The following is an 11,691-nucleotide window of genomic DNA, read 5'->3' as shown; positions in this document are numbered from 1 at the left end:
CCTTGATAGAGTTTTTGCTAATGTCATCTAGTTCATGATCCAAAAATTGACGACCATCTGACCATCATTCGAGGGTCAAATTGAATTGTTGTGATGGTCGTATGACCATCAAATTTAACTTCATCTTTGGCTGGTGCAACCCCTCTCTAGATTGATTTTGGATTTCATAGTCCAACTTTGGGAGGCCATAACTCAGACATCCAGACTCCAAATCAGGTGCAATTTTTTTTGAAATTGGGTAGAATTTTTGAAACCTTTTAGTGGTGTAGCTATTTTTTAGTTTTAGTGGATGGATTTCTCAAAATTTGCATTTTTTGGAAACTTTGCCTGCATAATCCTACATTTTGCAACTTTAAATGCTTCGTACGGGCACATCTGGAATTGAAAATAGGCTCTATTTTTTTTGAAAGTGTGTTATTTTTCAGCTAATTTCTAGATTTATAGTAAAATTATAGGGTTGTGTAAAAAAAAGTGTCACTTTCAGCAATAGGACCTTTCTTTGCTTTGTATTGCTTTGAAATTGCAGCACATTGTAAAGTTCTAGATTTGTAATCTATTTAGAGGTTGTAACAAGAAAAATCAAAAGTCCATGAAGGACAAAATTGGAAAGTGGCCCATTGTAATTGTACTACTGATAAAGTGCCAAAAACATCTATTTTGTGGGGTTTCTGGATTTAGTGAAAAGGGGGGGTGTTCTTGGTGTTGTGTTCTCTCTTTTCTATAATTTTCTTTTATTTTTTGCATTATGGGAAACTTTAATTTTCCTAAATTAACTCCTCATAACTATGCTACATGGTCCATCAAAATGTGGTATCACTTAATGCATAATGGAGGGTCACAATATGTAGATGGTACTCTTCCTAAACCAACAGGTGATAATGTATCAATAAGTGATATTTCAGCTTGCATAGCAATGGATAGGAAATCCCTAGGTGACATATGTTTGGGGGTTGATGATAAGATCATGTATCAAATCAAGAAGTGTACTACATCCAAGGAAGCTTGGGATACCCTTGAAAACCTTTATAGTAAAGTGTTTGAAGATGATGTTTTCAAAATCGAAGATGAGCTTGTCTCCTTAGATCCTAAGTCATATGATTCAATATAGGATTTTATCATTAAGGTGAATGAGCTAAGGACAAAGCTTATAGATTGTGGGAGTTCTATCAAAGATGATAGGCTGATCTATCCCATACATAACAAGCTACCATCAGAGTATTCCACATTTGTATCTTCTTTTAACACCTCAAAGACTACCTTAGGGTTTGCCTACAAGAAAGTCACTTTTGATGAATATGTTGATCTATTGGATACTGAAGAAAAGGAGTTTAAATCAATGGGGATTCTCAAATCACCTAAGTCTAAAGCATTGGTGGCCAACAATGAGGGTTCTCAAAATTCAACTGGACAATCTTCAAGTACAGGAAAGGGTAAGAAGAAGTGGAAGAAAGACAAATTGGAGGATGCATGAAAAACAACACCATCATCCAATCAACAAGGGAAGTCCTTCAATTCCAACAAGAAGGGGGACAACAAAAAGGAAAAAAAGAAGTGTGCCTATTGCAAGAAATTGGGTCATGAAGAGCATGAGTGTTATCTTAAAAAGATTGATGAGTTAACCAACATCATGAAGAAACATAATGTTCCATTGCCTAATGCTTACAAGGATAAAGGGTTTTCATCAAATTCAAAGGGAAAAGGGCAAGCATTCATGTCAAATGCAAACTCTTCAAAGGAATAGATATTTGACTTAGGTGCCTCATATCATATGGGTTCTTCAAAAGAGGATTTTGCTTCAATGAAGCAATCAAAGGTACCACACATATTTATGGGAGATGATAGAAAAATGGAAGTTGAAGGGAAAGGAAATGTGAAAATGGAAAATAGAGAGTTTCAAGATGTTATCTATGCTCCAAAACTTAGTTCAAATCTCCTGTCAATCTACCAAATCACTCACCTCGTAGATGGACAGAGAGTTGAGTTCCTTCCAGACTTAGTACAAGTGCATAATCTTAAAGATGATTCATTGGTTGCAGTGGGGAAAGTGAATCATAACAAAATGTTGTACTCTTTCTCCCATTTTGTGCCCAAGTCTCCTTCAAAGGCCCTGTTATCTCAATCACATTCAAACATGCAATTTTGGCATGAGTGTTATGGTCATCTTGACTTCTGCTATCTTCAACAACTTTGGGCATACAAAATGGGAAAAGGTCTATCTCAAATAAACTTTTCTAAGGGTGAATGTTAAATAGATTCAATGGATATGCATCCAGAGGGTAAGTTATAGAGAGGAAAGTCTTCAAGAGCACCAGGTGTTCTATAGATGTTTCACATGGTATTAGCAGGTCCTTTTGCATTTATCTAGGGTTGCTACGTAGTTACCTTCATCGATGACTTTTCAAGATACACTTGGGTCTACATTCTTCATAATAAGAATCAAGTGTTGGACAAGTTTCTAGCCTTCAAGACTCATGTAGAACAGAAATCCAAGAAATCCATCAAAGTACTCTGAATGGACAGTGAAAGCATGTATGTGAACAGAAGACTTATGGACTTTTGTAGACATGAGGGAATTGATCTTTAGACTTTTCCACCATTCAGTCCACATAAGACAGATGTTGTAGCATTGAGGATTCAAACTCTCAAGTCTATGGAAAGTTTCATGATACAAGCCAAGTCTCTAGATCCATCATTAGAAGTTGAAGCAATTAGCAGTGCCACTCACATTCTCAATTGATCTCCTCATCCAACCTTAGATGAAAAGATTCCTTTTGAGGCATGGTGTGGTAGAAAACCTATTGTGACACACTTCAGAGTCTTTAGTTATCCTACATGGGCAAACAAATCTTCTAGGGGATGTAAGGCATAGTCACCTCAGCCTTGTACCTTCATTGGTTATGAAAATAGTGTGAAGGCATATAGACTATTGGATCTTGAGACACATTAAATTTTTGTGAAGAAGGATTTATAATTTGAGGAAAGTTCACTAAGCTTGTCCTCTACTCCTCTCCACACATCATATAGTGTGGAAATTGATAGTGACACAAGCGATAGTGTTTCAATAGATTTAGACATGTGGGGTTCTATCAACAGTTGTAGTGAGAAGTCACTACATCAGTTTAGTCCACATGTATACATCGCCACATTGATAGGTCCAACACATTAGGGTACATCCAATCTTCTAGGTATAGTTTTGGTGAAGATTTGGGGGATAGTATTGATGATCTATCTCTTCTTTGTGGTGCAAAATAACCTTCTTCAGTTGTCACAAGGGCTCTATCCAACTCTCTTGTTCATTATCTACATGATCTATCGTCATAGGTTGAAGTGATTGTGGATACTTATGATCTGCAGTTGCAGAGGAGTTTTTCATCAGTTGAGTAGATAGACAGTTCTTTGAGATAGGTTCTCTAGCTAGTTGAGAAGGTTTCAGGGACATCACTTATCCATGGGATTCTTTCCATGCACAGTGGAAGCTTCTCATTTGTACACTTGGCATTGTTTCTTCCCAAGGGGAGGAACACCATTCTACAATATTGGATCAACTTCTTCATTGGAGCAATCATTGGCAGACATTCTTCTTTTGGGGAGGGAGCCTATCCTATCTCTCTTCCTCTTCTCATCATTCTCTTATGTATATACTAGATGGATGTCATAATGGGGGGGTCTTGATTACTCCATCCATCCATGCATCCATATTTATCTCTCTTTTTGGGGGAAGGTTTTTCCCACGAGGCTTTCCCTCTTTCTCCACTTTATGAGAGATTGTATTATTATTATGTACATGGGTACCTAACATGGCCTAGTAGTCAGGACCCATTATGCACTTCATCTTAGAATTCATAAGCTTAAGGGAATTCCCCTAAGTTGCACTTAAGGGGGGGTGTTGGTGTAAATAATTATTTACTTAGTACACTTACATAAGTTTACTTAGCTTAATGCATTATTTTATTATTTTATTTAGGTGAGACACTTAGGAGTTTGTGCACTCTCATGAGTTACACAACTCTAATTATGCACATGGTGTCTACAACATAGGAGTTTGCATCATTCACTAAGTTGTCATGTTGACAAGATAGTTATCCACACTCCTCATTTAGCACATGTTTTCTACACCATCTATTTGCATGCTCACCACTGTAGGCTTATCCTCACATCATCGTACATAATTCTGTGCGTAATGGAGGATAACCCATATCTGGTGGACATGTGCTTGATTGTATGACTTATCATGTTGCTGACTTCTATGCATTCTAGAAGCTCTCTTGAGGCCTTTATAGATAGGCACTCGTAGTGTACTCTCAAGATGGCATATTGAATGAATCTATTTTCATTCTAATCATACTCTCTATTTGGTCTGCTACTGTGCTTGTGTTTGTGTTCCTTGGTCTTGGGTCAATTCTAGCCTAAGCCAAACTCTTACAGTAACAAATTTACTTTTGTCTCCTATCATGTGATGTGAGCACCCACTATCTATGATCGACCCATCATTCTTGTTTACATAGGTTACCAGTGTTGTTTCCTCATCTTCATTTGACTCATCCTTCATAGCTATATAGACTACCTCATCATTATTTTCTTCAGAATTCTCTTCTTCAACAATGTAGTACTTTTTTTCTTTGTCTTTGTAATCTTTGCTATCATCTTCTCTTCTATTCTTGTACTTATTGCCTTCTCTCTAGTTCTTTTTCTATGTGCATCTTGTAGCAATATGTCCTACTTCATTGCAATTAAAAAAAATGATAGGCAACTTACCTTTGCATTTACCTTTGCCTCTATAAAATATTCTAGCTAGCAATGCTTCCAATTGTTCTACATCTTCTTCATCTGTGTTGTTGTCACTAGATGCATATTTTATCTTTCTTTTCTTCTTCTTTGGTTTCACCTCTTCAGTGTCTTTCAACAAAAACTTGACCTTGAAAGTAGATTCAAGATTCTTAAGTCTAAAGTTATCAAAGTTGGATAACTCAAATGCAATAAGTCTTCCCACTATACCTTCAATAGTTAGTTTGTTTCTAGGTATGCATCTCAACTTTTGAATGGCAAATACTTTAGTAGCATAGATGGGGAGCAAGGTTCTTAATACTTTTCTAATAAAAATTTCATCATCTAAATGGCTAGTTGAACTTCGTATTGCACTTACTACTTCCTTTATTCTAGAGAAATATTGGGAAATGTTCTCACCTTCCTCCATTCTCATGTCATGAAACTTTCCTCTAAGGCTTTCTCTTTTTGTTCTTTAGACGTTTTGGTCTCCACCATAGATATCTAACAAGGCTTTCAAAATCTTAAATGTAGAGGTACATCCCTTGATGTCATCAAATTTAGCATAGCTAAGAGTAGAGACAATCTCAACATTGCCTAATTGTGCTCCTTTTTCTTCATATCTTTTGTAGTAGGGACACCTATTGGATCAACATGTTCTACTTTGATTGAGGTTTGTGCATGATCACCTATTGATCCAAGGTGCAGCTTCAATAAAATTTTCCATGCAGCAAATTTATCTCTGTTGAGATTGGGAACTTCTCTCTTAGACATCTTGATCTTTCTACTTCTAGTACCTTTAAACCAAATCAACAGATGGCTCTATTACCAATTGTTATAAATGCTTTAGAATAACTGAGAGGGGGGGTGATTCAATTATTCAAGGTCCAAATGTCCTAATAAAACTTATTCACTAAGTATAGTGAGCCCATTAAACTAACCATGCATCCAAGCTAAACATTCTTCTTAGCAAATTACTGATAAATCAACATGCAGAAATAAGACATGAAAAATCAACACATGACATAGTGATTTATGTGGAAACCCAATTTGGAAAAAACCAACAATAACATTTTACTCCTTTCTCAATCTTCTAAAGTGATGCCTTATGAAAGGCTTGCCCTGTTAAAGGCTACAAAACACACTATTAAATGTGACCCAATTAAGGGATTTTATCTACCTTGGTAGAAGTGGGCCTAGTTAAAGAATTTTAGAACATTCACTTAGAATGTCACCTTGTTAAAGGATTTACAAAATGGCTATTAAACCAACCTAAGTCCATAAGATTTTTTCCTAACTGATATAATTGGTAGAGAGTAACAATGAGGTCTTTTGATCTGATATAACTCACAACATAACTTTAGATTTCATATCTCAATTCAGTTCACAAATTTGCCTAGCTTTAAGTCTTTGTAGCTTTGACAACTTGTCCTCCTTTCAGGCTTTGTCTCCTCGAGTCTTCATGCTAGTTGTGCCAATGCAATCACCTATGCGGTCATCTATCAAAGAAAAGTCTTTGTACTCTATTCTTCCCTCTCGACACTTTCTCCTTGACACCACACACTCTCTCCCATCACTCTTTGCTTCTTGACCTATAACTCCTTAAATAGGAGTTTGGAGTACCTTTCCCACTCTAACCTTCCTGCTCTTATTGTTGGGTTCAAATGGATTAGGTAAGATACGATTTATCTTCCCCTTATCTTGTTTCTTCTAGAAATGTATTATAGAATTCATCTATATTCGCCTAAAAATGGTTTGCTTGGGATTCTATGCCACTAGCTCAACATTTTTATCTTCTATCTAGTTCAAAAACTTCAAGGTACCAAACTTATTAGCTCAAATCTAGAAAATCTTTGACTTTTCAAATAATGTAATATCTCGGCACTATTAACTTTCTGATGCTTGGCACATTCTTTGTTGCTTAGCACCTACTGTGGATTCACTAGGTATCAACTAAGTTATACTAATGCTTGACACCTATTACATTTTATCTTGCTCAGCTCCTGAACTTTCTCAACACCTTCTATTTCACTCAACACATACTAATGAATTTAGTCAAGCTTTGCAAATAACTTATTCTTCTAAAGTTTCTAAGTATAGCCAACCCCTATATCTTCAAGTGTATTATCAATACATCATTTTACCATTGTCTTAACTGATCCTTGTACTTATTACAAAACCATAACTCAACCTTTCCCTTAGGTGCTTTTGTTACATCTTATTGATTAAATCCTCTTCATCAATCAACTAAGTGATAGTACTTGGATCTTATAAGCAATTGTTATTCTACAAAATAGCAGGTTTGACATCAGTGACAAAACAATGATTGAAAACATTATTTATCAACAATCTCCCTTCAATGATGATCTTTTCAATCAAATTTCAACAACTTCATTTAGTGAATTTTAGATAGGGGAATGACCCCTAACTTACTTCTTAGATATAGAAATGCATCTTTAGGTAATGGCTTGGTGAATATGCAATTTATTCCTTTGTATTCACATATTCCAATATGACTTCTTTATCTTGCACCAATTTCATTAAGAAGTGATATTTTATAGCAATATGCTTTGTTTTGGAATGCATTACTGGATTCTTTGATATGTTGATTGCACTAGTGTTATCACAATATATGAAAACTAGATTTTTTATTTCTACCTTCATTCCTTCCAACAATTATTTGAACCAAACAATGTTAGAGAGATTGACTACTACTACTACATATTTTGCCTTTTTTGTGGATTGAGAAGTACAATTTTACTTCTTGCTTGTCCAAGACACTAGTCTTTTACCAAGAAAGAATGCTCCACCACTAATGTTTTTTCTGTCATCAAGACTTCCTACCCAATCAGCGTTAGTAAATACTTTCAAGTCCAAATTGTCTCCAAGTTTTTACCATAAACCATAGTCTTTAGTACCTTTTAGATACCTCATGATTCTCTCAATTGCCATCATGTGATTTTCTTTGGGATTTTTCTAAAAATCTTGCCACTATTCCAACTGCTAGAGCAATATTAGGTCTTGTGTGAACTACATATTGCAATTTTCCAATCATTGATTTGTAAGTGTTCTTATCTACTTCTTTGAAATCATCATTTTTGGAAATCTTAGGTTCAATAGACATAGGTGTTCCAACTATTCTTGAATATTCCATTCCAAATTTCTTCAGTATCTCTTTGATAGACATAGATCGAGTGATATAGATACCATTCTTGTTCTATTATATTTACACTCCAACAAAGAATTTTATTTCACCAAACATGGACATCTCAAATTCTTTACTCATTTCTTCTTAGAATGCTTTTCATAAATGATCATTTCCTGTAAATAGAGTGTCATCAACAAATATTCTTGGTAACACAATCTTCTTATCTGGTCTTTCCTTGATATACAAACTACTATTATCATTAGTACTTTGAAAACCAATCTATACAAAGTAATTATCGAGTCTTTCATATGAAGCTCTAGGAGCTTTCTTGAGACCATATAAAGCTTTATGTAGTTTGCAAGCCATGTCTCCTTTGTTAGGATCTATAAAACCTTCTGGTTGCTCAATGTAGACTTCCTCATCAAGAATTCCATTCAAGAATATAGATTTAGCATCCATTTGGTATACTTTAAATTGTTTGTGTTGCATATGCTAGTAAAGTTTTAACATCTTCAAGTCTTGCTATAGGAGAAAAAGTCTCACCATAGTCAATAGCTTGTTCTTGAGAGTAACCTTTGTATATCAATCTCAATTTTTTTCTTGATACCTTTCCATCTTCATTCAACTTATTTCTAAATACCCATTTTGTACCAATCACATTTTTATCCTTGTGTCTAGGAAAAAGAGTTCAAGTTTTGTTCTTTTCTATCTGTTCTATCTCTTTGTTAATTACTTCAATCCAACTTTCATTTTCTAGAGCATCTTTAACACTTCTACATTCAAATTCAGCAAATAAACATGTACCTTTTAATTTCCTTATGTCATTGTTCCATTTGATTGATCTCCAATGATCTAATCAAGTGCATGATGTCTTTTGACATATCTTGCTAATACAGGTTCCTTGTTCTTTGAATCAGTTCCACCATCTTCTTCTTGAATTTTAGTTTCAAGCTTGGGTGACTTGGGTCCATCACCTTAGTTTGAACAAACTCAGTAGCCTCTGATTGTGACTTGGGTCCTTGTAGCTCAGGTTGCACTGTCTGTAAGTTGGTAGCTATTGGAGTTTTTGGGGACTTAGGAGTTGAAGTATCTTTTCTTTCAGATAGATTGGGAAGGGTATCAGGTTCATAGTAAAAAAATCTTCTGTAGTCTTTAGCTTGCTTACTTCTTTCTTCTTCACTCTTTTCTACATATTCATCAATTATGACATGTGCACTTTCTATAATTTTGTGAGTAGATAAATTCAAACATCTATATGCCTTCTGTAGGAGTATCCTAGAAATATGCTTTCATCACCTTTTACATCAAATTTTTCTTTTCTAGATTCTTTCAATATGTAACATTTGCTGCCAAATACCTTCAAGTAACTTACATTAGGTTTGTAACCATACCATAGCTAATAAGGTGTCTTGTTTGAATCTTTCTTCAACTAAACTCTATTCAAGGTATGAATTGCAGTGTTGATAGCTTCCTTCCAGTATTTGAGAGCAATATTATTTTCAATCATCAGGGTTCTTTCATAATCAATGATAGATCTATTTCTTCTTTTTTCTATACCATTATGTTGTGGTGTACAAGGGGTAGACACTGGTCTTTTGATTCCTCTTTCAATGCAGAAATTATTGAATTCATGGGAGATGAATTCACCACCTTTGTCTAGTCTTAGGCATTTCAACTTCTTTCCAATTTCTTTTCCTACTCTTGGTAAATGAATTTTTGAAAGGATTCTAATTTCTCTTTTAGGTACATTACTGTCATTATTCTAGAGTAGTCATCAACAAAGAAAATGAAAAAAATTTCTCCTCTATAACTCTCTATTCTAATAGGTCTACATAATTCTATATGAATAATTTCCAAGACTTATTTTGATTGGTAGTCTTTGCTTTTGAAGCTTGTCTTACCCATCTTACCAATTTGACAATTCTTGAATAGACCCATGTCAAGCTTCTTCAAACTAGGAATACCTCTTAATCTTTGATGTTTGCTTATCTTAACTAGATTATCCAAGTTCACATGACATAGTCTTTTGTACCATAACCAACTTTCTTCTACTTGAGAAATAAAACATGAAAAATCAGTGAGATCAAGATAAAATAGATTACCTTTTGTTTTCTTACTAGAACCAACCAAATTTCCTTTTCCATCTAGTAGTTTGGCCTGTCCATTCATGAATTCTACCTTGAATCAAATGTTATTCAGTTGTACCACACTTAGTATAGTACACTTTAGTCCTTCAACCCAATAAGCATTATCACACACAAGTTCTTTAGTCAACAAGATACATCCTTTTCCTTTTATGTTACATGGTTCATTGTTTCCAAATCTTACACCACCTCCATCATAATATTCCACATGCTCAAATTTTGTTTTGTCACTAGTCATATGATGTGATTAGCCACTATAAATAATCCATATATTATTTTTTCTAACATGAGAGATAAATTCCATCTTATCTCCTTCATCATCAAATTCATCTTTCACAACAATATAAACCATCTTATCTTCACTGTTATCAAAATCTTTAGCTATGAAACAAGATTTCTTACCTTTGTCTTTGAAGTTCTTGTAGTTCTTGGAGTCCTTCTTGCCTTTATGTTTATTTCTTTTCTTCTCATCCTTCATTTTCTTTTTTGGATACCTAGTAGCAATGTGACCAATTTCTTCACAAGAAAAGTAGATTAGAGGAACTTTACCTTTGTACTTTCCTCTTCCTTTGGAATACTTCCTTGCAAGTAAGGCTTCAACAACTTCAAGATTACTATCTGAAATTTCTTTTGATGATCCATCTTTTTCACTTCTTGATTGATTGGATTTTGACTTTTTACCCTTTTCTTTGAGTGAGATTTTAGCTTTAAATGTAGATTCAATATTCTTTGAAGCAGGAACATAGCTATCTAACTCAAAATCTATTAATCTTCCAACTAGAGCATCCAACCCTATCTTATTAGTTGGATCACATCTCATTTATTGAATAGCATATACTTTAATTGGATAAATGGGAAGAAGAGTTTTGAGTACTTTACTTACAATAGTTTCCTCCTTGATGTATCCTCTAGATTCTTTGATTGCACTTACACTGGCCTTGATTCTTTCCACATATTTTACAATGTTTTCATCTTCTCTCATTCTAATTTGATCAAATTGTTCTCTAAGGCTTTTTTCTTTTAGCTCTTCTTACATTGTCATCTCCTTTATAGATATCTTTTAGTTTGTTCCATATTGCAAAATTAGTTTTGTAGTCTTTTACCTCACCAAATTTAGCATAACTAAGAGAAGATGCAATATCAATCATCATGATATTGTGATTCTTGTTTTTAGTAATGTCTTCAACTGATAATGTACTAGTAGGAGTCTTATATTTAGCATCAAGATAACTGTAACCTAAATTTCTAATGGTAGCTAGATGTAATCTCATAAGTCCTTGCCATTCTGCAAAATTATCTCTATTCAGCTTAGGGATTTCCCTTTTGTAAGACATCGTGATCTTTAGCTTAGGTCCTTGAAACCTTCTCTACAAGCACCAAAAGCCCTAATACAAATTGTTGGAAATATAAGAAGAGTAACTTAGAGCTGAGGGGTGAATCACTTGGTCCAAAAATAAATCCTAGATCCCTTTTGATGTCAGCACAAAATGCAAATAAATAACTGAATACTATTGAAGCTTAGTAAACACACAAAATGTTGTTACTCGGTAGTAACTGGATTAGCTTGGTAAAAGATTAACATATAAACCATTAGATGTTATATATGATTACCACTACTTTAACTTAGTTTCAAAT

This window comes from Cupressus sempervirens, chromosome 5 (genome assembly GCF_028749045.1).
Source record: "Cupressus sempervirens isolate cs-2001-9-10 chromosome 5, ASM2874904v1, whole genome shotgun sequence".
Lineage (NCBI taxonomy): Eukaryota > Viridiplantae > Streptophyta > Pinopsida > Cupressales > Cupressaceae > Cupressus > Cupressus sempervirens.
The sequence above is the reverse complement of the archived record's forward strand: the minus strand, read 5'-3'. Positions refer to the sequence as shown.